Below are 27,388 nucleotides of genomic sequence, written 5' to 3' on the forward strand. Positions count from 1 at the left end.
GCTTAGCACTCCTACACGCCCCTCGACTCCCCGCTCCTTCAGGGCAGCAGAGCCCCGACACAGCATGGAAGGCCGATGTGGGATAAAAACATGCAAATAGGTACCTTAGAGTCTGGGGAGTCTGAGGTTACCAAAAGGAAAGTGTCCCGCTAAGGCTCTGATGCCAACAGATGCCCTCATGGAAACACTCTGCTTCCTAATTTTACAAGGTAACGGTTCCTGGGTGGGATAGTATTTGCTTCTCTGAACCATCCTGTGTCCGTCTTTGGAGACCTGACTCGCTTTCCCTGGGAAGCACGACCCTTTGTCTAGAGGCTTACTTTCCTGGGTCTGTCCAGCCTCCGCAGCCTGACTACAAGAAGGCACATAACATCAGGCCCTGGGATAGATCAAACTCAGCCACCTGAAAACTAATTCGATCTTCAAAGAGGAAGTCGTACAGAGTGAAGAAAGGGAAATTTTGAAGGGCAATTTTAAAAAACCAATCTTGTCGTTCAGTGTAAGCTGTTACTCCTGGAATTCGTGACAGCCTGGATGACTGTTTTAGACATGAGCACCCACGGTACGGAAGGAAGACCACCTGCGTGACACAGGACGGGCACACGGGCTGCAACAGGGGCACGAGCCTGAGGTGGCTTCTTGCAAAAGGAGCCTCAGACCACGAGGACCTCCGGCCACCTAGGAGGGCAACCACACCTGTCCCCCACATTGACCTCAAGGTCAGGGCCACTCCTGCCATCTTGGCTTTCAGCTGTAGGGGCGCTGAGTCAGTACCCCAGAGCTCTCCCAGTTTCCACCCTCATGTTTGGGGCTCAATTTTCCTTATTTCCTCTCCAGCTGCTTTTTCCGACTGCAGAACCAAATTGGCAGCCAACTCTGTTTTTGCAATTGTATTTTGTTTTTAACAAACATACACAACTATAATACTTTAGAGTCTGTAATACATCACTTAAATGAGCTTTTCCCTCTGTTAAAAATGTAGAGTGATGATCCCATGATTTTCTATTAGATTATTTGTTGCAGATTGTAAAAAGATGAGATTCATAGGTAGCAAGGAGAGCGTTTGAAAGCCCCTTACCCTAACTTCCCCTGCCAAAGTAGGAAAGGAAGTAAAAGACAGAGGAACCATTCAGTGTATGTCTCTGGTTGATTAAGTTTTTTTTTAAATTTGTTCTAATTAATTATATATACATGACAGTAGCATGCACTTTGACACATCCTACATAAATGGAGTTTGATTTCTCATTCTTCTGGTTGTACGTGACGTAGAATCACACTGGCTATGTACTCATATATGCACACAGGGTAATGATGTCTGATTCATCCTACTATTTGAAAGGAAAAAGAAAAAGATAGCACAGAATGTGCTCCAGTGGACTTGCAGCGCCTTAGAGAGTTAAATGCTAACACAAGAAGCTACAAATGGGATCTTTCAAACACTTTAGCATCTATGAAAGTCTTTTGCAAGATAAATTGTGGAAATTAGTTTCTGTTGAAGGCAGGCTTTATTTAAAAGGTGTGTCATTCATTGTTAGACTTGTGAATCCACCGACACCTCCATCCTCTTAATGAGTACAGGGAGATGTTGGGAATGAAGCTCACTTCACATCAGCTGTAGTGCCAAGAGCCAGGGTGGTTCTTTTGCTTTGGTTGTGTGTGCTCACCATGTGTGTGTGTGTGTGTGTGTGTGCACGCGCGCGCGCGCGCGCGACATGGGTATTTGTGTGTCTGTGGGCACATGCGTACTTTCATGTTCCCTAATGAGCCCCATTGTTTCTCCTATTGAGACTCGGCTATGAAGTTTCTTGGGCCTTAAGAGTTATTCAGCCTTGGATAGAAATCCTGGTTCAAATGCTTTTTGGATAAGTTACTTAAATTTTCTGAGCTGCAGTTTCTCGTGTATAAAAATAAGATTAGTAAAATGCATCCACCTAGATGGTAGCGACAATTAGAAGTGATATAAATGATATTCCAGGATAATAGCTGGTGTATGTGTCTCTAGCAAATTGAAGTCACCTTAAAGAGAAAGTTGTTGCATAAACTTCTGGAGTGGATGAGAACGGTCAAGTGGAAGGCGCATCAATGTCTAGCAGGCAGGTGAAAATGTTCATCTCTTCAAAATTGCAAGGAAATAAAATTTTTAAAATTAGGGTGAAAAAGATTCCCCCCCTACACATTTTTGGAGTTTACATTGATAAAGGCTTCCTCAGAATCAATTTGGTTATTAGTATACAGTTTTGTAATATTGACATCATTTGAAACAATATTTCTACATATAGGAGCATATGCTAAGAAAATGATACGAAATGCAGTGAAGACTTGTGAACAAGGATGTTCATTGTTATCTTAATTACAGCAACAGCCGCACAAAGGGATAACAAATAGCCCACACTAAAGACAATTAATTAAATAGCAGGCGTCATGTGATAGATTAATTTAATGAAACTGCCAAGTGAACAGAAAGCAACAGATAAATTCTGTGCCAGGACTAAGCCCAACTGCATACCCAGAAGACCAGAAAGAGCCGGTGCCAGCAGAGAAGACGGTGGGTGGGTTTGGGTCACTTCCTCCTGCTATCCCACTCTTTCTACATTGGAACACGTTTATTTGATAAGCAGCAGATATTCAAGGGATCTCTACAAAGGTATTATGAAAACACAGAAAACGTTCATGGACGACATTAAGCTAAATAAAAGCTGGAAACAAATGCATACCCCACAGCAATATTAGGCACGATCCAACCCTGATTAAATGAACCTAGGAGTAGGGAGATTAAAGATGTCAGAGGACGGCAAGTCGGAGGGGCTTCTTAGCCTTCCAAGTGTTCTACACTGAGCACTACAATGAACTACCCTTAACTTTATATTAAAAATCTAGGTGATGGAACACCTGCTGGGGCACTCTCCTCTTGTGGAGGAGATGGACTTCAGTCACCTGCAGGCAGAGAGGGAGGTAGAGTCCTCAGTGGCAGGGAGAGAAGCTGGTTTTGCAATGACAGGGTTCGCAGCAGGAATCCCAGAAATCAGGAGAGAATGGAGGTCACTCTGCGGAAGCCACATGCCCATCTCGGAGCGGAGGCCTCCTCTGTCCTCTTGTCTCAGGGCATGCCTCCGGCTGTCATCTCCACCCCTCTAAGGGGCTCCCAGCTGACCTAGCCAATGGGGGCCTTGTAATTTTGGCACACAGTTCTGGTAGAACTTCAGGAAAAGGCCGCAGACCCCAGGACACCAGGCCACTTCCTCCACACCGCCCCTTGTGGCAGGATGTCAGGGTGGTGCCATGGCACAGGGTAAGACGCACTGCCCCAGGCCTGGGTGGCCCAGGTGTGTAAAGGCTTTTGACCCAGATCAACAGCAATGGCGTCAGCGCACATTTGATTGAAAGGGGAACTCTCTTAAATGATTTTTTCTTCAGTTTTTGGGTTCCAAATATATTTGGTTACAAAATAAAGATATTTTTGAAAAGAACGATAAGAAAGGAAAATCTATTGTCCCTGAAAAAAGTGCAAGTTTAAAGCATTTTAGGATGATTTTAGCAGTTACTCCAGACAGAACATGTTCATTTCTAAAGTCTGTTGTGTCTCTTATCAGTGAAGGAAATATGTGCCTGTGGTCCCAGGAGCACCCTGGGCCGGAAGGTGACAACAGGGTGCCTGTGCCGGGCAGCAGCCAGCACTGGTGTCCCCCTCGGTGGCGTCTCACTCCTTACACAGGACTTGAACTCACCACCAGTTTCTGGCAGGGAGGAACAAAGGGGCTCTCTGGCCAGTCAGGACTCGGCCCTTCAGGCAATATTAAGGACCCACAGTGGGCTGCTTTAGCTCACCTTCTGCTGTGACTGTCCCCACAGCTCCCCAGTGGCCAACAGGCTGTCCGGCAGGAGTGAGCTGATTATTAAGACACGAGTACTCAGAGCCACCTCATCAGGCTGGCCTGGGTTTTATTTGACCTTCCTGTGTGTAGGTACTGATGAGAGAGAACATTCTGAGTCGAATAGAAGGCCTACATTAGGTCTTGGGCTAACCCCTCATTTGAGCTGAGGAATCCTAGGTTTGTCCTCAGCATCCCCAGGGGTGAGATTCCCTAGAGGTGCCTGAGCACCTGGTCCACTGTCACAGAGCTTGACCCTGCTTGGTGTAAACCCTTAGAGAAGCCAGAGGCGCAGCAGCCGCCTAGGCTGATCACGACCCACCGTGCCCCGACTGAGGAACAGGGTGGGAACCAACACAATGACTTGAGCAACCTCACTGCCCAGCTTCCCGGCCTTGGGGGGCAGCAGGGCTCATGTGGAGGCCAGCATGGAATGTCCCTAGGGATGGGCCAGTGCTGAGGCCTGGTGCAGGTGGGCAGTGCTGTCCACGTGCTCTCAGATTCACTTAAAGCAGGTTGCAGTTTGCTGGTTTTCTTAACTAACCAGGTGCATTCACTGTGGAGGCCACCGGTCTAGGTGCTCAGCTTCACTAAGCGGCAAGGTTTCCCTAGCCTACGTGAGGAACCTGGGAGGGAGGAGCAGGAGCCCGCACTGTTTACTTGTGGGGATGCCTCCCTTTTATTCTTTTCTTGAGGGTGGGGGTACTGGGGATTGAACTCAAGGGCACGCAACCACCGAGCCACACCCCAGCCCTATTTTGTATTTTATTTAGAGACAGGGTCTCACTGAGTTGCTGAGTGCCTCACCATGGCTGAGGCTGGCTTTGAACTCGTCATCCTCCTGCCTCAGCCTCTCTAAGCCACTGGGATTACAGGCTTGTGCCACTACGCCCAGCCCCTTTTATTCTTTACCTGAAGAAAGGATGAGGCCCATCTCTCTTGGAGACCAAGCCAGGGAGTGTGGAAGCAGCTCACAGCTGCCAACAGTGCAGCAGGGCGCTGGGGGACCCCTGAGGCCCCAGGCACCAGCCCCCTCTCTGCTCAGAGGCTCTGTGCAAACCGACTCCTTCTTAGGTCAGTTCTTCCTCCCGCTTCCCGCACTGGATGTGGAAGTTTGGAAGTGCACAGCTGAGGGTCCCGGGCGTGGAGAGGGCCTTGGACGGGGAAGCTGGAGCTCATGTCTCATTGATCACTGTGCGCCAGCACTGCTACCTGTGTTCTGAGACACTGACCCAACTTCACCCAAGCAACTCCCTGATTCCGCCACGAGGCGAATGCCAGAATCGCCTCTGTTCTGCGGAGAGGGACACCGAGAGGGAACGTGGAGCGAGTGCCCAGGCACAGGCATCAGTGCTTGAGGATCCAGAACCAAACCAAACGCTAGTCCTGGAGACCCCTGAGGACAGCGCGGGCAGCTCCCAACCGCTGGTCACACATGGGTCTGACCCTACCCCAGGCAGAATGGGGAGGGACCAGTTCCCACCTGGGTTTAAAAATGGTCACTTAATCAAAAACTGTGGTAATAAAAAGAGTACAGACAATAAAACATCACTTACACTCTTCCTATCCGCAGAATTTACAACTCACAGCTTAGAAGCATAAATATTTAATACTTTTAATGAACATATGTCATTATTCATTAGAAGCTGTGTTTATAACAGTGATGTATATGTATGTTACCAAAAGTATCTTTAGAAACAAGAACCATGTCAACCTACCACATGATTTAATTACTTTTAAAACCATAAATAACATGTAATCTATGTTAATGCTTTCATTCCTAGTCTTAATCAACTTTCATTCTAGTATAATAGTAGACTATTTAAATAAACATAACATTATTAGGCTACCAATTGTTGTACAGTTGATTATTAAAAAAGGATGGTGATAAAAAAATAGAAACAGGGATAAATAGTTATCATAAGAGAAATTGCCAGAAACAGACTGAATGTATGGATATGGAACATCTAGACCCCTCCTCCATGGCTGTTGGTAGCTTAAATTTGAAATTTGGAACATGGTTTGGCTTTATCTACTGAATTATACGCATAACTACTGAATGACCCAGAAATTCCTCTCTGGGCACATATCCAAGAGAATAAGTACTATGTCCAAAAAAAGATATGCCCAAGAATATGCAGAGATGCTGTATTCACAATAAAAACTAGATAAAATCCAAGTGCCCATTGAGAGTAGATTAAATAACTAGATACCAGTATGTAATGGAATGTTCCTTCACATTTTTGCAAAGAAAAGTTCACAAAGGAATAAAAGAAGAATGAATTCCTGCTGAATTCAACATTCTGTTTGCATTTCACATATGACATTGAGCCAAAGCCACCCATTCAACCAAAGCACGAAGGAGCCTCTGAGTGCTGGTACACTGGAAACTTCAGTTCAAAGCTGGAGGTGACAGGGTCATGTGACAGGTGTAGAAGTCACCGAACCATCTATGTAACCTGCGTGCTTGAGCCAGGCTACATTTGAATAAAATGGCAAAGAGCTGTCTGCTCACTTGAATCACTGCTATGCAGAGGACAAAGATTACTACTCAAATATTTGTCAAGCAAGAGGCACTTGGACGTGTGTTTATTTTGGCTCTGCAGAGTCAAACATGATGTTGGGATGGGAAACTGTATTACAATAGACCCTGGATCCTGCCAGAGGCTCAAGCACCGTTCATGAACAGAAACCTCTCAGCAGGTAAGGGCATTGCAAACAAGATGGTGGAGTGGACGGAGCTTATAGGAGAAAGGAAGCATGTCCTCGAGATGCTGGTCACAATCACAGCAGCGTTTAGCCCCTCGCTGTCTGCACTGGTGCCGAAGTCTAGATCTGCCCTCCTCCCTGTCTCCAGACACCTTTGGCAACTACCCACTGCTCTTGGTTTCTTGGGCTTGCCTCCAGACCAAGGACTACTCCTCCATAGAGGGAAAGAGAACAGTCTCCCGTGTTCCTCCAGGCACCTGGATGACAGGGTCGGAGCCACAGACTGCAGGGCGGCTCCTTGTGACAGATGTCTCTTGTCATAACAGTGCACAGCAGCCCAGGAAGCACACAGTGCAAAACCTTTGGGAATAAAACTTGCAGCGACAATGGAGTCTAAAGGCTCTGGCTGTGCTTGGCTCTTGCTGCCAGGCAGTGCTGACCCCGTGAGTCTGTTACACCCTGTTAGTGTGCTGTGCAGCAGGCAGGGTACACCTTACCCCTCTAACCAGGATCCTGCGTCACTGGATTGCACTATTTTTTGTAAAATGACAAATCTCTCTCTCTCTCTCTCTCTCTCTCTCTCTCTCTCTCACACACACACACACACACACACACACACACACACACAGAGCCTATGTGATGATGCAGGAATTTGGGCTTACTGTTCAGAGAAACACCAATTTCAGTCATATCCTTCCCTTTCCTGATGTGTCAGCTTGGAGCCCACTGGGTAGTGCTCATCAGTGAGATTCGGGGTTTGCAGTCAGGTCCCCTGTGATGTCTAGGAGATCTGTGCAGGGGATTCATGCACATCACAAAAGGGGACAGGACGGAGAGCAGAGCAAACTCCCAAGTGCCCACGTGGTCAGTCTCAGCTTTCCTCGACCTGAGATGCACAGACAAGATGGCGAGTCACAGATGATGGTCCAGGACCCTAAGAAAAAGCTCAGGACCAATCAGAGGGACACTCAGAGGACTGGGTCTGGTTTGGTGGCCAGTGACTCAGGTAGACAGAGTGCAGGGTGGACCCCAGCAGTGGTGCGTGGGGTCAGGGGTGGAGTGGGAAAGGTACTTTGACCCTTGAAGAGGAGGTGAGAGTGCTCCTCATGGGACGAGGAATTCCTGAGTGTGGACTCCCTGGGTGAGTGGGTGGACGGTACGGCACGTACATGCTATTCCATGAAGGACAGCCAGCCGTGGCAAGTGTGGACAGAGACTGTGACGTGGGCAGGAGGTGGACTCCTTTGGAGGTCTCAACTTCTTCAGTGCTTGCTCTTCCGCTAAGACTCAGGGACCTATAAATTCCTGCATAACTGGAGTCGGAGGAGGCAGTTCAGAGTCACCCATGTAGCAGAGAATAGTGAGGTCACATTTGCAGAGAGCAGGTTTGGGGTACCGCATTGTGAAGAGAGAACTGCTGGCAGAGTGGGAAGGATGGGCGGCTGCATTCAGGGTCCTTTAGGAGAATTCTCAGAGCAGTGAGACCTCTATGGCTAGTTGTGTCAACTTTTGTCAGTGGGAGAGGACCAAGAGCTTAAAATGACTGCTTTGCAAACTGAAAGAGAAGACTGTGAATGGTTCTTCACTGTTTGGACATGTCGATTAGAAAGCACTATGACACCTCAGCACGCCTGTCACTGCTCACGCTGGAGCGTGAGGCATGAACCTGTCCTCAGCTTCCTTCAGACAACGTGGGCAGCAGTGAGCTGAGAGAGGTCACCCTCGGTGTCAGGATCTCCACGTTGCTCGTACATCCACATGCAGAGGTTACCAGTCTAGCAGGGCACAGGTGCTTGGGCCTCAACATCTGTCTCTGTGTCTTTTAAAATGGGACACTGTAGTCTCTCAAGTGTGCCCAGATAGCTGGCCAACTCCATCTGCCTGTGCTGTATCTTGAGAGCAAAGCTGCTCAGGGCCCTGGGTGTGGAGGTGCCCCAGGAGAAAGCACAACTCTCTCATGATGACAGAAAGCCCCCTCTTGAATTGCTAGATTTGTTTACAAATATGACAGATCAGTATGTCCCAGGTCACTCTCTGGGCAACACCGTCCTGAGAGCAACTTTCCCTTTCTTCTGTGGTTCTGATAGGAAGCTGGGATGGAGAAGCACTGGTGAGAGGAGGAAGGGGGGGAGGGAGAGGAGGAGGAGCAGGAGGAGAGAGCAGAGGAGGAGGGGAAGGGGGAGGGAGAGGAGGAGGAGAAGGGGGAGGAGGAGGGAGAAGATGAGGTGGCCCTGAGGGAGAGGAGGGAGAGAACAGGAGACCTAATCATGAGATAGTTGGAATTTGTTTCTAGAAAAACGATATGTAGGCCACGTTTCAAAGCCATACTTATGACTCACCTTGATTATTCTGAATAGTCTTTAGTCTGGAGCTAACACATATTTTTAACAACAACAAAAAAATCTCAAATTACTGTCAGTTTGGAGGAGAATATCATTGGAAAATGTGGATTTAAAAAAATTTTGGAAAAAAAAAAGTAGCACGCCATCATTTCAACTCCAGGAACTCCAATCAGAAAACGGTCTGAGTCGGGGTGTCGTAAGGTACTGACTTGGTCTGATGGATCCAAAATATATTTCTAAAGCATCAGCTAGTTGGATGTGACTGACATTTTCAAACTCACCCTGACTGGGAATTATAAACTCACAGGTCTTGAAATCAAAATGAAGCCAGAGACAAGCAGGCTAAGCCCCGCACAGGCAGATGGGGTGCGACAAGCACTGTTTCAGGGACCCAGAGAATTAAGATTCTCAAGACATACATGTCTTACTAAAGATTTCATTAATGTTAAGTGGTAGGCTCAGAATAGGAATCCAGATCTTTTGCTTGCTGTTATCCATTAAAAACATTAAAACCTAGCGAAGAGGTGAGTCAACTACACCAGGAGCTGCTGACCCTGTGACCAGACACACTCGTAATGCACCAAGTCTGGGCTCCGCGTCCCTCTCCACCCTCGTGTGGCCGCGGCACAGCCTGCTGCTCAGATTTGCACTCATCTTGCTCCCTGGTCCGAGTCCTTTCCCCTCGTGATCATTCACTTCCAGTCCAAACCCCTCCTTCATATTTTTACTGGAATTTAAAAATAAATTGTGCTGCGTGTATTTAAGGTAAACGATCTGACTTTACATGTGTAACAAATGAACACGTCCATCTTCTCACATGCATGCCCAGTCCCTGTGGCCAGAACAGCTCTAGTCCACTCAGTGGGGAAAACACCCTGACACAGCACCCTGTCCACGGTGGCCATCGCCTGTGCTTTAGTCTTTCTGCCAGCAAATCCTGCCTGAGCTGCTGTGTAGCTCTGAGCAGCAGCTCCCCATTTCCTGCCCCCATGAGGTGAGGTTCTGGCTGCTGCACATTGTCCAGCACTTCTGTGGATCTTCGCAATTTAATATAAGCACTTTCATCATCCAAAGGGCTGAGATGTTAATGGCCCAGAAGATGACAGGCCAAAGACCCTGGAAGGGGGAGCACCTCAGAACTCCTCCCATCACTTGTGGGATGGAGAACTGTCTATTCCACAGTCAGATATAGATGCAGTGGCTTGAACTTGGAGGTTCCACAGGGCAGCCACAAAGAGCTCTGAATTCGAGAGTGACCTAGCAAAGTGGCTGTGTTTGGATGACCAAGCACCCCAAGACTCCAAGACCTAAACCAGTGACATAGACATTTGTTCTTGTGTCATTGGGGCAGCCCAACAGGCATGGGCAAGTCTAGGAGGACGTGGCCCACAGCCTCACAGCAGGCTGGCTCCTGGCTGGAGCAGCTCAGGTGTGCGTCTCTTGTCCTCCAACAGGCCAGCTGAGGCTCCCAGGCACAGAGCGACTGAGACCCTGAGGCTGTGGAAACGGACACCAGCATTTCTGCTGTATTGTCTGGGCACATCAGTGGGCCAGCTCTGATTCAAAGGGAGAGGTGACAGTCTGAACCCCCGCAGGAAGGAGGCATCACAGCACATACAGGACTCTGTATGTTCATTCCAACCTACCACAGGACTCTTCTCCCGGAAGCAGCTTTTAAGCAAGGTCTTACTTCAGTCATTTCCAGTAAACGTGGATTTAGCACCTAGTTTTGCAAAGCCCTGTGCTGGATGCCAGGGCCCAGACACAAAGGAACACAGAAGAGCCCTGCACTCAGGGCTGTCAAATCCATAGATATTTAACTTTATGATAATGGGCAAATGATCTAAGACATTTCTCAAAAGAAGCAGCAAAAATGAGCAAAAGATATATGAAAAGGTGGTCAACATCCTTAGGGAAATGCAAATCAAAGCCACACTGAGATTTCATCTCAGCCCAGTCAGAAGGGCAGTCATCAAGAATGCAAATAACAAAGGCTGGCGAGGGTGTGCTCATGCAGGATGGGTGGGACTGCAAATTAGTACAGCAGCTTTGGAAAGCAGTATGACGATTCCTCAAGACACTAGTAGTGGAACCCCCATATGACCAGCTATCCCACTCCTTGTTATTTACTTGAAAGAATTAAAGTCCTCTTACTAAACTGATACAGGCATAGCAAGGTTAATAGCAGCACAATTCACAGTCACCACGCTATGGCACCAACCTGGGTGCCTGTCAACAGATGCATGGATAAAGAAAATGTGGCTCACAGATAGAATGGAGTTTCACTCACCACAGAGAAGGCTGAGATTATGCATTTACTGGTAAATGGAAATAACTAGAGAACATTATGCTAAGGAAAGTAAGCCAGACTCAGAAAGTCAGGAATTGAATGTTTTCTCTCATATGTGCAAGCCAGAGAGGAAAAAAACCAAAGAAATAAAAAAGGAACCTCACAAAAATAGAAGACAAATCAATAGAGAAGAGGAAGACCATCTAGAGGGGGGAAGGAGGGGCAGGCATGGACAGTACTGGGGAACCAAACCTATCACAATATACTTGTTCATGTATGAATATACTAGAGTGAATCATGTGTGTGTGACATATGATTACAACATACTAATTAATAATAGAAGGGAGATCAGTGGAGTAGAACATGCAGCAGATGGGAGGAGAGGGAAGGGAGGGTATGGGAAAGGACAGTGATCAAAATGTGTTATGTGCCCTAGGAATATGGCACAATGTAGGATACAGCATAATCAGGGAGACGTCATAATGCAGGGATACCTCGTGATGCAGGATATGGCACGGTGCAGAAAATGGCATGGTGTCGGATAGGGCATAATGAATCCCACGATCATTCATAATTGTCATGCCCGATAAAATTTTCAGTGGAAGGGAGAAAATTACCAAGTTTCAAAGGGTTGATTCAAAACCTTTTTAGCTTTAAAACAAGTACCTTTTTTCACTTTCCTGAAGGAAAAGCTCAGGTGTTTGAAGTCGGGCACATCAGGTTCATACCCTAACCCATCACGAGCTCACTGTGAAACCTGGACCATTGACTTAACCTCTCTGAGGTTCTTCACGTGCACAAGGGAGAGAACAACACCAACCTCAGGGCCGATGCAATGCAGTCACCCTCGCTCAGGCCTGATTACTTCTGGGAACAATCGACAAATGAGAGCCACAAATCTGTTCCTTTGCCATGCATCACTCGGGTACCTGTGGAGAGCTGGGCGAGGAGGACTTGCTCCTAACAGGACACTGTGAAGAGAAGCGAGGGCCAGCCAGAGGTGACAGACTGCTGGATGTCCTTCAGCTGCGAGGCACGTCCAGCTCTGTGAGAAAGCTAAATGGAAGGGTGCTCACACAGTGCGCAGACAGCTCTCCTGGGGTGGGCTTTCCCAGGGGCAGGGACCACAGGCAGAACAGGACCTTCTGCTCCCCCCTGAACGGCTCCGCAGCTTTACTTATTCCTGCAGAACTGCCACTGGGCCCAAGTGACAGGCACTGTGGCGTCATCAAGAGACTGGGGTAACCCTGCCAGGTAGACAGGTTATCCCGGCTTGGAAGGCCAAATGCATGGAATGGGGCAGAGCAGGCCGGCGGCATCACCCTGAATTCCAGCCTTTGTGTAAGACACAAAGGCTTCAGCCTCTGTGTGGGATCCTGGCCCAAGAAAGAGCTAGAGAAGGAGAAAGCTAGAGGGGTTTATTAGCCTTCTAAGTCACTGAATTTCTTAGATATTGCATTGAAACTCTCCCAAATAATGTTTGCAAAGGACATAACAACAGTCAATGGATGTGTAACTGATGTGATTCTGCAATTTGTATACGGGGTAAAAATGGGAGTTCATAACCCACTTGAATCAAAGTGTGAAATATGATATATCAAGAACTATGTAATGTTTTGAACAACCAACAATAAAAAAATTTAAAAAAAAAGAAAAAAACCTGTTTGATAGCAAAAATGTCATATTCTCATAGATCTGATAAGCCTATTTTCGCTCTCTCTCGAGAACATGTATTAAAGGTGAGAATACATGGCTTTTTCTTGGTTCAATAAACTACATAATTCTTGAAGCAATTTTTCACAAATATTATGATTAATTTTCGAATTTAACCACTGCTTTGTCCATAATGCATGGTGATTTTATAATAAGAGTAGCACATTTTTTCACTGGTATTTTGCATTTTTGTGTAGTTATTTAAATTTTTAAGTATTATAATGTGCAAGATGCTTTGGTAAAACCACAGTCTTTTCTACTTCTTTGGATTCTTCTATTTGAAAATAAAAATGGTCTCATAAAATAATGAAAAACAAATGCACAGTTGCAGAGAAAAGGTTTTTAGCTCTTCAGGAAATCGTTACACATATGAGTGTTTTGGTAAGGAAATGGAGCAGAAGGAGAATTATTTAGAAAGCAGGTTTTGTCTCAGATATTTGCTAAATTGCGAGGTTTTTAGTTGTCATGGCAATGAGCAGCACAGTTTAAGTAAGTCCACACAGAAATAGAAGTCACTCATCCTGTATTCATAAGAATCAAAAAGTCTCATTATTTAATGGTAAAAATCCCTGAGTTTGGATGAAGGAAGGGAAACATGGAGTGTCAGATGCACTTTTCTGACAAACTGCTTGTTGTTTTATTTTTGAAGCAACTTAAGACAACATATTTAGAACTAAACAGAAAGGAAACACTACAGTGGAAGTTCTAGAATGATCCAAGAGGCACTTAGGGACCCTTTGTGGCTCAGGGTGGAGAAAACCGTTGGAAATCTCAACTGGAGACTCAACTCCGGAATTCAGAAGACAGAGAGCAAAATTGACAAAAAACAGAAGAAGGGATATAATCAAGCTGTAGAAATGAGAAAAACAAAATAACATAAACATGAAAAATGACAATAAAACAAAAAATTGACTTTTGAAATAATTTTTGTAGGTAAGTTTTGTGTTAGACTTCACAATATTGGGCAAAATGTTTAAATGATATCAAGAAAGCAGAAGTCATCAAACTACAATTATAATATCAACTGAAACAACATAAAACAAAGCTATGATCAAGATGATCAATAAGTTTAAAATCTCTGTGACTCAAGAAAAAAAGAATACAGTCTGATTAGCGTCAATGCCCTTTCCAACTCCTAGAATGTTCACCAGACATTAAAGAAATATATTCATTTAGTACAAATTATTTTAGAGGAAGAACAATAGAGAAAGTTATCCCATTTCCTCTTTAACATAAATTTGAAAGCAAGGGATCATATAAGAAGAAAAAAATAGACTCTCATCTCACTAATGAAAATAAATGCAAACTAGAACCTAGTGTATCATGACCAGATGGGGTCTTCACCACGAATGAAGAACGACGTCACATCACAACATACATCAATGTAATTCACCTACAAGCAAAGAAAAGGAGAGAATTGCTGTGATCATTTTAACAGGTACAGAAAAACACTAGAAGAAACTTAGCATCCATTTAAAAGAGAGTTTTGGCAAGGAAGGGAGCAGAAGGGGAATTATTTAGAAAGCAGGTTTGGTCTCAGTCACAAAATACCTTTGGAACTCTAAGAAGGTACATTGTTAATGACAAATCTTTCAAATCTTTAGAAGTATTGTCATTCACTTGGGAACAAGACTAGAAGATCTATGTATATCAAAGTGCGTAAATGCATTCTACTGTCATATAACTAATTAAAACAAATCAAAAATTTAAAAAAAAAGACCAGAAGATCTGTTGCCATCACAAATTTTCCACAATGAACTGGTGGTGCTAGCCAATGCAATAAAATAAGTAGAAACAAGATACACAAGAAAACAGCGAATAAAGATATCTGTGGACACATACAGTACAATTTAGTAAGATACACCACAGCAAAATTATTAGAACTAATAAGAAAAGTCAGCAGGATTTCTAGATACAAGATCAACAAAGGAAACTCAAGATTCATTATTCCAATAAACAAATTAAAATGTAACAGAAAAATGGCATTCATTGTAGCAATACATAGTAAAAAGTACGTAGAAAAAAAACTCAAATAAAGATGGGCAATAAACTGACAAAAAATAATTATGAACATTATTAAAAGAATAAGCAACATGAACAAAGGAAATACAGATCATATTTGTGGAAGAAAAGAATCAGCAGCCTAAAAGGGACAGTTTCCCCATATTAATAAATAAATGTGTTTCTAGTCAATATCCCAAAAGAATTTTTCATAAGTAGACAAAGTGATTATAAAATTCAAATATAAAAATAAAGGCCTAGGGACAATCAAAACAAATAAGAAAAATAACAACTTATTAAAAGAACTAAGTCATTAAAACAATACATCACTGATACAGTTTTAGATTAAAAATCAGGATGGGCATGAACAAACATCGCCAATCATAAGGAGAGATCATTGAATACCTGACTAAAAATACAGGATCAAATGAATTCCTCACATGTGCCATTATGTTCTTCAAGGATGGAAAGTCTAAAGGCTTTGGGGGAATGTAAGATGACCCTAGAGTAGAAGAATGTCCACAATAAGGCCCTACGGTCAGACCACCGGGGAGACTAGAAAATGTGTCCACTGTGCCCACGTCACCATGGCGCAGGGTGCAGCTGCTCTCCTGAATGCATGCGACTTTCCTCCTGATCAGAGAATGCAGATTGATGCTCTCCCCGCAGGAACTGCTACTAAACATATGTCCTGGGGAAAATCCTCAGCGTTCACTTCTGAAGACATGTACAGGACGAGGACACTGGTGACCCGAGAGACAAGTGAAAGGAGACTCCATGTGCCTCAGCAGGGAGCCAGGGACAAGACCCTGGATTCCTGTCCCTGGGAATTCACACAGCAAGGAAAAAGAAGGAACTAACTCTGGATGTAATAATAAGGTTAAACCTCAAAAACCGGGTGGGGTTGAACAAGAGAGCACAGACGACATCTTGTAGGCTAGCATTTCCATACTTATTTTAAATACATATATTATTTTAGTTGTAGATACTCACAGTGCATTATATTTGTTATGGAAAACCAATAGCTAGAGGAATTTAAAAAATCAAAATCTGGGAGATTTATAAAATGGATTATATTGTTGTCTCTGGGGAGGGAAGGCCAGGAAAGGGTCTACGCAGGAAGACAAAGGATCTCCACTTTTAGTTCCACTTCTCTGCTTTTTTCAGCTGTATAAAAATCCAAAGCCAAAGTTATGACGTATTAATGGTGTTAATTCTAGGTGGTAGGTAGACAGGTTCCTCCTATATTACTTTGTTCTCTTCTTGATTATTAAAACTTTTTCAAAAAGAATAAAATCTGATATATAAAAAAGATATTACGCATTAAATGGGAAAACTGGGTAAGTCTGTTTTCATTTCCTCACAAATGCACAGCAGGTGTTTTACTATTTTTATGAGGTATTTGAAAATTAATAATATAAACCCCTTTATTAAGAGTTAAGTACTTTCATTATAATTAACAAGGCAATAATCAAATTGTCTTTTTTTTTTAACCAACAATTAATTACTTATGAGCTGATTTCTGGATTCTTATCTTTCCTGCAGACATCTCTTTGATTTATAATTCCCACCAGAAAGTTGAAATCTTTATAATCATTTCAATAAGTGCTGTATGGGAGGAGATTGACGCTGGTATGTAAATTAAAACATGGGTTTTAACCAGATGCCTTCGTACACAGGTGACCTTGGCAAGTTTCACTTTGTGTCTGTAAAATGAGGGTAGATGCTAGGTCCTGTCCTTTCCTGAACTTCTAAAAATCAGATCAAACGAGGGGGAGAGTGGGTGGGGGAAGCTATTTTATTTAGGATTCTCAAATGCTGTTAAATACATCATAGGGTCAGGTGTTTTCTTGGGCAAATCAACCTTCAATTTTGTTATCAAAATAGTAGTCAAAACCCATGCATTTGGGACATTTCCTTCTTCCTCTGCTTTTCAACCCCCTGGTCCACTTTGTGGGCTAAGTCTCTTGACTCTCTGCATTCTGGAAATCTGAAGGGCATCAAGGGCTCCCTTGTGGGATTCTGGGAGTACAACAGGAGCTTGTGTAAAATACGCAAGTTACTTTTAACATTGCTCCGCTCTGCAATGGCCACAGAGTCCCAAGTCAGCACAGGTCAGTGAGGAGTGGCATGGCCACCGGCCCAGGAGCAGAAAACACTTAAATCTGGTGATGATTGTGCCAACTTCTTCCAGCAAGGAAAGGGGACGAATTCTGGAAAGCCCCAAGGCCCTTTTACTCTAATGTACTACCATCTGCCCCAGGATGCTCTGGCTCCAGCCTCCAGCCCCACACCCCCACCCCAACCACCGCCAGGTGACTTAGACCTTGAGGTCTCAAAACAATCCTTGTCCTTAGAGCCCTAGGGATGGCAGTGTTCTGCATCTGTCTAATTCTGGGCTGTCTCAGTCTGTCCAATACCTTTGTAATTCGTTTCCTAAATTAAATTCCTTGCATTAAATGACCTGGTGTGGTCTCACTACCTGCCTAGACTTGAGGGCTACAATTTCAAAACTCTGCAGTTGTGTTGTTGTTCAATATGCTGGGGAAACAGATATTTGAAAAATTCAAATAGACCCTCAAACATGTAATGCCTGTGTGACATGCTATGAAGTTCAGGTACAGTGCAAACTGTGCTGATTCGCTCTAGAGTCTGGCTAACCCCATGAGGCTCACTCATCTGAAGGGTCGTCATGACCTGGGACTTGCTATCAATGAAAACTCAGATCCCACCCCCATGACTAGGATGCAGAAGCTGAGTTTTAGCAGGCTCCCCAGCCGAGGGAGTGAGCCCACCCTCAGCACCTACCTCCCATTTGATTACTGTGGCTCCGCCCTCCCAACTCTAGGGTACTGGGGTTGCAGGGGTCCTTGGCAGCCCTGAATCATACTTCCATCCTAAGGAGAGCCTGCAATGTGTGGTTCTTGATCCTGACTGAGCAAAAACTGCAGGCAGGTTCTGCAGCCACAGGAGTCAGAGACAGGAGATCAGGGTGATAGTTGGGATAATTCAGTTGGGAGGAACAGAAAATTGCTCCTCTGCTGGCTGTTTGGGCGCTCGAAGCCTGAGCTGTGGAGAGGCTCTGAGCATGTCTGGGGAATGCACACGTAAAAGAAGCTGTCAGAGAGATGGAAATGTGCATGCCAAGCCAAGACAGGGCAAGTCTGACATGAGGGCTTTAGTGATGATCCCTTTAAACCTTCTTTAATTACCCGTCCCCAGACCTAGCGCTGATTTTCAATGTGCTCTCCTTCCTCTGTGGCCCTCAACTAGATTCGAGGATGGAAGGAAATAGGACCTGGAAGCAACAGACCGTGTCAAGTCCCCTGGGAACGACAGGAAGTATGTTTTATCTTTGTTCCCCATCCTGCCACAGACCCCCTAAGACCCCCTGGGACTCCCCGAGTGGCAGGAATGTCTTCACAGTATCCCCAGTACTGGTCCCTCCCGAGGAATGAACGCGTGCGCTGGGGAGGTTGCCCAGGTGCAGTGATGGTGGAGGACAGAGTCAGCAGCCCAGCGCTTGCAGTGGCTGCCGCCCTTGGAACATGTTCATCTTCAAACTCTTTCACGTGTGGTGCAAGGATGGAACCTGCAGCTCACACCCGCCCGGACCCCCCACCCCCACTGAGCTACACCCAGCAAACTGTCCCACTTTTACCAAAAGAGTTACCCTGCCCAAGACGATTTCAATTCCTTGTAAAAGATAAACCAGTTATACTCTGGTAGGAACAACTTATTATTTTCTGGTAAGAACAATTTGTCACATCCGTTATGGCTATATTCTAGTTCTTTTAAAAATCATACCTAGAATCTGACATTTCTAAAAAAAGAAACAAAACTTCTTGGTGAAATAATTTGAGAATAAAACAGAGACACCACACGCACGCACGCACACACACACACACACACACATTTGACCTGAATTTTATGCTTCTGCATCCTATAAAACAAGACGGTGAGCCCCCCTCAGTGTCAGTGCTCTCTGATCCCTAAGTCTCAGACCTACTGTGCCTTGCTGATCACTGATTGCACTTCAATAAAAAAAAAAAAAAAAAACAGTCAACCACAGCCTAGAGCACACTGACACACCTCCACCTGCTACTGTGCTCAGCATAGCCAGGGTGGGCACTGACCTGGGAAGTTGGTGGCAGGAGTAACGGCGAAGGCCCCTGAAGAGAAAGCAAAATGCAACAAGACGAAAAGCCTCAAGATGAAACCTGAAGCTGTCACTGGATGCGTGGTGAAGCCACAGATGCCCTGTGCCAGCAGGGCAGACCCACACCTCAACCCTGGGACATGTAGGGTTCATTATCACCCCATCCTGAGGCCAGAGCGGTTTACAGACAAACTTTCTGGTTTTCTGTCTCCAATGGAAGAGAACTTGGACACTCATTATACTCCAAACACCCTATCTACTTTAAAAAAAAAAAAAAAACTCTTATAAAATAGACTAACATACTTACCATCATGTCAGTATTTAAATAATAGTATTGGCATATTTGGAGGTATTTTATGTATGATTTTAAAATAATAAATTTTACTTAAAATTTCAAAAGATAATTCCTTGATTTAAAAATAAAAAGTCAGCTAGAAAATCATTACAAAATTACTTACATTTAAAAATCCTCAGGAATATCAGGAAACTATCAATAATACTGAAGGTATGAATTCAGGATGCATGAATTTATTTAATAAATTAAGAAATGATTACAGCCCACATATATGGATTTGGGGGCAACTAATTCCCAGCACTGGTATGGAAAACCATTAACTTGTGTTTGTATGGATGTACACATGGGTGTTCATGCCACTCACTGGGTGGCCACCTTGAAGAAGTGGGGAAACCCTACACATTTCATAAGCACAGAGTGCTACCTGATTGATTCAACCCCAAACAAATGGAAGCCAGAGGAAATCTATCACTTAGTATGAAGAGCAGCAATACTCCCTTGACATAAAATCCTCAGGAACCAAACAGTGGTGAGCACACAGAACACCAAGTTGTCTAAACTAGTAGCGCAGGAACTGAGCCTTAGGAGAACAAAGGAAGTGCATGGAATTAGGAAGCAGAAACTTGAACCAGCTTCACCTAATCCTCTCTAATCCACCTTCCTTTCAGAGTTCAAGGTAAAGATCAGCCCTCAGCGTCCTGAGGCAGAGAGACAGTCTTCAGACCAAATGCTGATCTTCCAAAATGCTAATGGCCGCTTTGTAAAAACCAGTCTGCATGATTCTTCCAGGCTATAATGAATTCTCCTAAAATACTTGGCCCATCTAGTTAAGAAAGTTACCTTTGCGAAGAATGTTCAGTGGCTGCTCTACTCTTTTTTTCTTTTCCCTGAAGTGCTAGGGATGGAACCCAGAGGTGCTCTACCACTGTGCACCCCCAGCCCTATTTATTCCTGGAGACACAGCCTCATTACATTGCTGAGGCTGGCCTGGGCCTTGGGATCCTCTGCCTTAGCCTCCTGAGTGGCGGGGTCACAGGCGGGTGTGCTGGCTGCTCTCTGGCTGGTGTAGATGGCCTACTTGCATCTGGACCCTTCTCTTAAGGCTGTGGATGCTGGGCCAGGGGCACCAGCCTAATATGCTGAGAGGACTTCAGTTTCCAGCCTTTGGGATGTATTCTTCTTGCTCATTCTGGAGGGTGAGTCATTAATTTTGAGATACTGCTTAAGTTGCCAACTTTCACGACTCCATCAATTGGACTGCTGGGGACACACGGGCCATTTGGGAAATGTGCTGATGGCATCCTGCTGGGCCTCTGGGGAATTCCACACTGACTGAAAATAGTTTCCCTTATACTCCTTCTCCTCTGTTTAGCACTTCCTTTTGCTACTTAAACCCATAGTCCAGATATTCAGCAAAGGGGATATTTAATAGAGAAATTTCAAAAGTGACATTTTTTGGTCAACGGCACAGTCAACCTTAAGATATGGAGGAGGAGACCAAACCTGGACTATCACAGGGATGGTGGCTCCAGGCCTCCCAGGGAAAGATCATCACCTTCATGTTGACACCTCAGACCCTCTGCCCTCTACCTCGCCGCCTGCCTGGCCCCTGTGCCCCGGCAGCATGGCTGTCTGCTCTTGAAGGCCTTCTATGTCAGGACACCAGGCCCCCAGTCCCTCCACTGCAAGGAGCACCCTGCCCTGTTATTTCCTTCCCTCCAGACACTTCTGTGGACAGGGAGACAGAAATTTCTCACCCACGCGCACCTTCTCTTTGCAATAATCAAAGACCACAAACTCTCCTCTGGCCTTGAGTCAGGCGCTCTGCAAACACCTTACACCTGTGTAAGACAGAAAGCAAACTGTGGGAAGCTGTCCACGCAAATCCACGATCATGGCTCACCTCCAAGAACCCACGTGAAGCCCCTTAAGGCCCCAGCAGTGTTAGGTGAATAGTGACATTTCTATTTCTAAAAACAAAACCATCTCCTCTACTTACTGCTTCTAAAACAATCCGATTACTGAGTGCAAAATCTGAAGGAAGAGACTGGACGGTACCTTGGGCTTCCCTCTGCGCCATCTATGTTTTTAAAAACCTTTCCTCCTTCATAAACAAAGAACATAACCAGGAAGTCCCCCTACCAGCCACGGCCACCACTGTCCGTACTGTGATAGCCATTTCATGTGCACAGTCTCTTTAACCTCCAAATAACCATGAGCAACACATGAGCTATCAGAGCTATCAGCCTGGTAAATGCCTGCTTCAAGCTCACGCAGTTAATAACAATGCTCTGAAGTGCTCATGTCAATGACATGGCAAGACGTAGTACAAGAAGCCTTCAGAAACTGAGAGCTAAACGGAAAGCAAAACCACATCTATGCATATGTTTAAAACTCAATTTACTTACTATACTGTATTGACAGGTCAAATGGTGCTGGCCAAAAATGTGGATTTCAGTCATGCAGACAAAAACCGAATCGATGAAAGCAGTATCTCCAATACTCCTCTGCCATGTTGCTGAGTTGTATCTTCGAATTCACTTATTGCTAACTTCAATCTATTTATTCTTAAGGTGTTACTTATACTAAATGGGGGAATGCTCTGTAGGTTATAGTTCTTAGATATGTATACTACAACCTTAGATGTGTATACCATGTACTTATTTACGGTAAATAATAAATATAATAAAATATAAGTATGAATATAGTATGGATATCCAAGAAATATATTGTAATGCATTAAGATTATTATATATAATTACATACGTGGATATATGTATATCTCTATTTTTTATTCATAACTTACGAAGCAAATGAATTGAAATCAATGCACGTTTGGTGTCTGGAGAAATATAAAGAATTCTAAGTTTCTAATAATCCTATAGCTGCCCAATCTTCTGTTCTCTTGCAAAATTCTGATGCAGGCTTCAAGTTAGGAAAAATAATTTTAAATTGAACATTGATTGCTGAATGTCCGTGGTTTAAGTGTTCATTATGAGATAGGTTCAATTTTAAGGATTAGAAAATATCACTTATCTCTTTAGAAAGAGCTCTGTTATTATTGGTTACATTTTGGGGTCTCTAATCTCTGAAATGAGAATAGAATTTCAGAATTTCAGAATCACACAGGCGATATCCTGACGTGCTGGGAGCACATCCTTTGTTTATTGATTATTGAAGGTGGGCACCTGGAAGGTCCACTGCTTCTCATGGCGCAATCTGGTTCCCAATCCCCTTTCCACCCTCAACCCAGAGAGTCCACTCTCCTGGAGGCACTGCTGGGGAACTGCAGGACACAATCTATTGGTCATGTGAGCCCCAGTCCATTGGGCTGTGCTGAGGCAAGCCAGTAGTGGGAGTGACTGCCCAGGCAGGACAGCATTTCTTACCCAGGGAGGCTGGGGCAGAGAGGGGCAGAGTGACGGGAGGCAGGGCCAGCGAGGTCTACTCCTGCAGCGGGGAATCCTTAGTGCTTCGGTTAAGAAGCTCCTCCCCTCTGCCCCTGGTCCCCGTTTCTCCCAGAAGCAGCAGCACAGTGCAGGCTGGGGCACTGTAACTTGCGATCCTGAGGACAACCAGCACCATCCTTGGCTCTGGCCCTAGAAACCCCAGTACTGGGTACTTGGGAACTTAAAGAACTGGGATTGATTGACAAGTGAGCCAAAGACCAGCCGGAGCTCCTCCTCGGGGGCAGAAAGGTCTCACCCCCAATTACACTGCAAAGGGAGGGAGGCACAGGAAGGCGTCTTCTCACCACCCATCCTTCTTGTTCAAAGTTGCGGTACCAAAAGAAGCAGGAATGCAGCTGCGGTTCAGAGAGCCATGCAGGACTCTATGCGCGGCGTTGGGGCAGAAGCACCACACACAGCCTTGCGACCCCCACGCTGGTACCTACTGTGCTCTCTTCAGATCAAAGATGATTTTATTATGTCCACCCAGGTTTTCCCCAAATGATTGCAATTTTCTTAGTTAATGGAACAAAAAATACTGAAGGGTGAGCTTTGAATGACATTAGGAAGAGCCAAGCAGGATCACAGAAAGGAAAGATTTCCATGACAAGAAGGCAGAAGTAAACCCAGGAAGAGCGCAGAGCCCAGGAAGGGCCGCGGGACCCTCTTCTCTCACCAGGTTCGCTGCTCAGATGGTGGTGAGGCCCAGTGTGAACCCGGATGGAACCTGTGCAGACCCCGTGGAGTCAGGGCTGGGGACCCTGCTGCACGTGCTCTTGTCTCCACCCTGACACTGGCAAGACAGGAGGGACTGCTGCTCCCTGTCACACATGCAGACCCGGGAAGAAGAGGCCCTGGAAGCCCTCCCAGTGGCTCCCAGGAAGAGCTAGCACAGCAGGACTTCCCTGTGGCCCCAGGGAGGACGGTGGCTGCCTGGGGAGAAGGAAGTCTCCCTGGAAGACACAGCTTCCAGGAGAACCTTCCCAGGGAGAGAAGGAAGGGAAGACCCCATCTTCCACGCCCAGCCGTGCTTGCTGGTCTCCTGTGTGTGAGATCCCAGGAAGCTGTACATGGGCTCTCTGTGTGGCTTACGTAGGGCTTTGCTGATCTTGTGGTGGGCACTGCGAGTCAGCTGGCGATTCACAGAGGTGTGCAGTCCAAGGATACACAAGAAGTCAGATCCAGCTTTTCTCATTAGTCACTCGTTAGAATTTACCTAACATCATTTAAAATCTTATTTAGTCATGAAACGTTATCAGTTCAGTGTGAATTGATGGCAAGAGGTGAATGAACAAAGTACAGGGGTCTTGCGTTTATCTAGTGGCAGCCAGGTTCAGCTCTCTGCTTCCACAAACACTAGAAACAGAGACCAAGCTCTCCCAACCAGAATCTCAAAACCCAGCCTCCAGCTGTGGACCTAGGGCCTGAGCATCAGGCACAGCGGCTCACCCAGAGCCCTCAATTCCCTTCTGCACAGAGGACGCTGCCTCCCCAACACTGAGGGTCTCCACTGGGGTTTGGAAGCAGACTTGGACAGGAAAGCCCGGGACTGTCTCCTCCTGGGCTCCCAGAGAGTGAGTGACAGCCTCCGCTCTTGATGTAGGACCACGTGGCACTGTCCATCTCAGGGACAGGGGACCTGGTGAATGAGTCAGCCTAACTGGGGCTGTGGCCGGACGCGGCTTGTTCATAGTCCCAGTTGTTACCTCCACATGGAGTTGCTATTACCTCGTCTGCCTTAGTTCATGAAGTTATCTGTCAGCTAAGATGCAGGGTGAAAATGGGCGCCGCCTGTCGTCTCTCACATACACCAGGAGCAAGCCAGTGAACTCCAGGAATCTGCCAGGGAGGGACAGGCCAGGGCCTAGGGAGGGGACCCAGAGAGCACCGCCATGGGGCCATGTGTGGGTGCTGGGGAGCAGACGTGGGGCCCTGTGTGCATCACCCTGGGTTGCAATAGCGAGTTTTATAGCGATGACATTCTCATGAAAAGTTAAATGATACATGGTCTCCTCTGTCTCAGAGTGTTACAGTGTGGGAGATGGCCAGCACACTGCTGCCCTGGTTCTAAAGTGGGCTTCTCAGAGGCAGAGCACTGGGAGGAAGGCAGGCGGCGGGCAGTGGCTCCCCCCACAATTTCCCCGCATTGTGGCTTCCTCAACAGTAAGAGGTCATGTTTGGCCGTTTAACAGGAAACCTCCTGAAGGTAATTTATATTTGTCAACAATAAAGTGTTAAAGAAATAAAATACATTGTCTGTCTGTTGCTGTTCTTATTGCTATTATCATGATGTCTTTCTGCCTTCTTGAGCTAAATCATTTTGAATTAGACCTAGTGAATGTCCGTGTGTTTCGATTCTTGAATCACCGAGACCACTAAACATGGCCCTTGAACAGTGGCTGCTGGCCAGGTGGCCCCGTGTGCAGAGTCCAGGACAGGCAGCTGCCCAGACGCCAAGGCCCGGCCACAACAGTGGAGCCACTCCCTCCTCTTCATCAACTGCTCATCAAACTTCACCTGGGCCACCCCCCAGGGTTTTCACTTAGAAAGAAACCTACTAGGAATTGAGGAGGAGAAGGACAACTGTTTGAAATGTAACGTGTTATTCACCTTGAACCTGTTTTGCTGTGACCCAGGAAATGGGTTACCCTCCAAGAGAAGACAGCTGATTCCACTTGTTTTCCCTTTGTTACTTATTAGAATAGATCCTCTTTATGTTGATTCTCTCTTGAAAATTTGCCAATAAAGTATAGAAATGCCTGTGCCACCGATTCCAACATGCCTGCCAACTTCAGCCATGGGGGTTAACATTTTTAAATTGATCATCTTTTCTGACATGATTACAAAATTTCAAGGGATTGATAAACAATAAAAGTCTAAAGTTATCCAAATTTTTGAGACTTTCTGTGACTTAAAAGTGGATCTGTACACTTGCAAAACCTTAAGCTTCCCCTGAATCTCTGTGAGTTAGGAATACTGCAAATACATGCTGAGAGCCATAGCCAAGTAGGAATGACGCATGGCATTTTTGGTTGAAAGGTGACCCTGCTCAGGGATTAGGGTGGCTCCAGGTTTAGGGTGGATCCTGCTGGGAATAGGGCGTATCCTGCTGCCTCAGGCGCCCGCTCCTTGAGTTCCTTTGAGTTCTTGCAGGGTTCTGAGAGTATTGGTATGCAGAGCCCAGTGGAAGGAGTATATTTTTCCCAGAACGTGCGTGTAGAGTGTCGGTGCGAGTTCGGGAATAAAGAGTTGCTGTTTGAATCTACAAGGCTTTGTGGTGGCTCGGTTATTTTGTGCCCAGACAGACTGTGGCATTTGGTGGCCCGTACGGGGAACGGGGAACGAACCCGCCACCTTGGCGTTATCAGCACCAAGCTCTAACCAACTGAGAACGGCCATGCACCACCACCCACGGAATCCAGAAAGAGCTATCAATCTGTCAATCCTGTCCGTGTCCGGGCCAGGTGAGGTTTCCCGTGTTGCGACAGTGATTAATCAGGATGCTTTTTTCAATATCTATTTTATTATTGCCTTTTCCCACATCATAAAGTTCTATTTTATTTTTTGAGCTCATACAGACCTAGGTTAATGTTTTTCTGATCAGTTTTATTTTTTGACTGTGGAGTTTTTAAACATTGCAATGGAGATTTCACCTGTGTAAAGCTACAAGGCCTTTACTATTGTCTTATGTGTGGTATGTTATGTGTGCACACTTCTGTTTTGTGTTGTATGTCTGTATGTGCGTATGTCCATAGATCATATATGAGGAGCGCTCATGTATAAATGGATCTGAATTTTTTTTATTCACGTGATTTTAATGGTTTAATTTAGATTGGGTAAACAGCTGTTGAAAATTGTTTTAATATGTGTACAAATAAGGAGGTTAACAGATCTGTTTGTTTACTTTCATCTTTCATTTTCATTATACTTAATAATTCTGTTCAGGATAATGTAAATTGTTCAGAAAATTGTTTTCTTAGTACCTGTTGGAATGTTACATAATTTCTTTTTAGCATCATTGCCAGAATTCCTATCTTCATCCCAGTGCCAGTGAAGACAAAGATAAAACCAAACTATAGCTTCTATGATAGCTATCACAGTAAACTGTATAAACTGATGCATCAATGAATATAACTCAACAAGTAATGCTCAATCAAGGAGTTGATTTACTTTGGGAGGAAATGGACATATTGATAGATTCCTCCGCTTTGAACTGCTTGCAGAACTTGCCTGGACTATGTATCACTTGTATGCATTGTGAACTATCTGTTGGTGCAGCGAATTGTGGTAGTGCTGGCGTATCTTTGCTGATGGTGTCACCGGTGGTACAATTTTTCAAAGGAGCCGTCAATTGGCTTGGTGTCGTGGCATTTCTGTATCCTCCTCCCTTCTACTAGTGATGGTCTAAAATTTGGGGGCCAACAGAGGTGAGGCAAAGAACCTCACCCCCTCCCCACTGGTGCACAGGCCTATCCACAAGTATGGCTGTATGATGGACCAGTAGTCAGTGACGGGTGACGGGTATGATCCAATTGCAGTGGTACCAACCTAAGACAGGAGG

At 45.3% G+C, this 27,388-nt stretch overlaps 1 protein-coding gene and 1 long non-coding RNA gene across 9 annotated transcripts in view; both read right to left on the reverse strand.

Moving 5' to 3' along the window:
• Positions 1 to 27,388, reverse strand: part of Myo16 (myosin XVI) — a 420,601-nt gene that overhangs the window by 161,542 nt on the left and 231,671 nt on the right. The gene's annotated exons all lie outside the window — the stretch shown is intronic.
• On the reverse strand, positions 15 to 26,336 carry LOC125616034. 5 transcript variants are annotated; one of them, XR_007346642.1, is made up of 3 exons: positions 26,210 to 26,326; positions 19,017 to 19,022; positions 15 to 281 (listed from the first exon to the last, which is right to left on the reverse strand). It is a non-coding gene; the product is annotated as an uncharacterized LOC125616034 (long non-coding RNA). The 5 variants fall into 5 exon arrangements; XR_007346641.1 differs by lacking the exon at positions 15 to 281 and adding an exon at positions 5,212 to 5,249; XR_007346644.1 differs by lacking the exon at positions 15 to 281 and adding an exon at positions 7,088 to 7,134 and having other exon boundaries at positions 26,210 to 26,336.

Source organism: Marmota marmota, unplaced genomic scaffold (genome assembly GCF_001458135.2).
Source record: "Marmota marmota marmota unplaced genomic scaffold, marMar, whole genome shotgun sequence".
In the NCBI taxonomy this organism is placed as follows: Eukaryota; Metazoa; Chordata; class Mammalia; order Rodentia; family Sciuridae; genus Marmota; species Marmota marmota.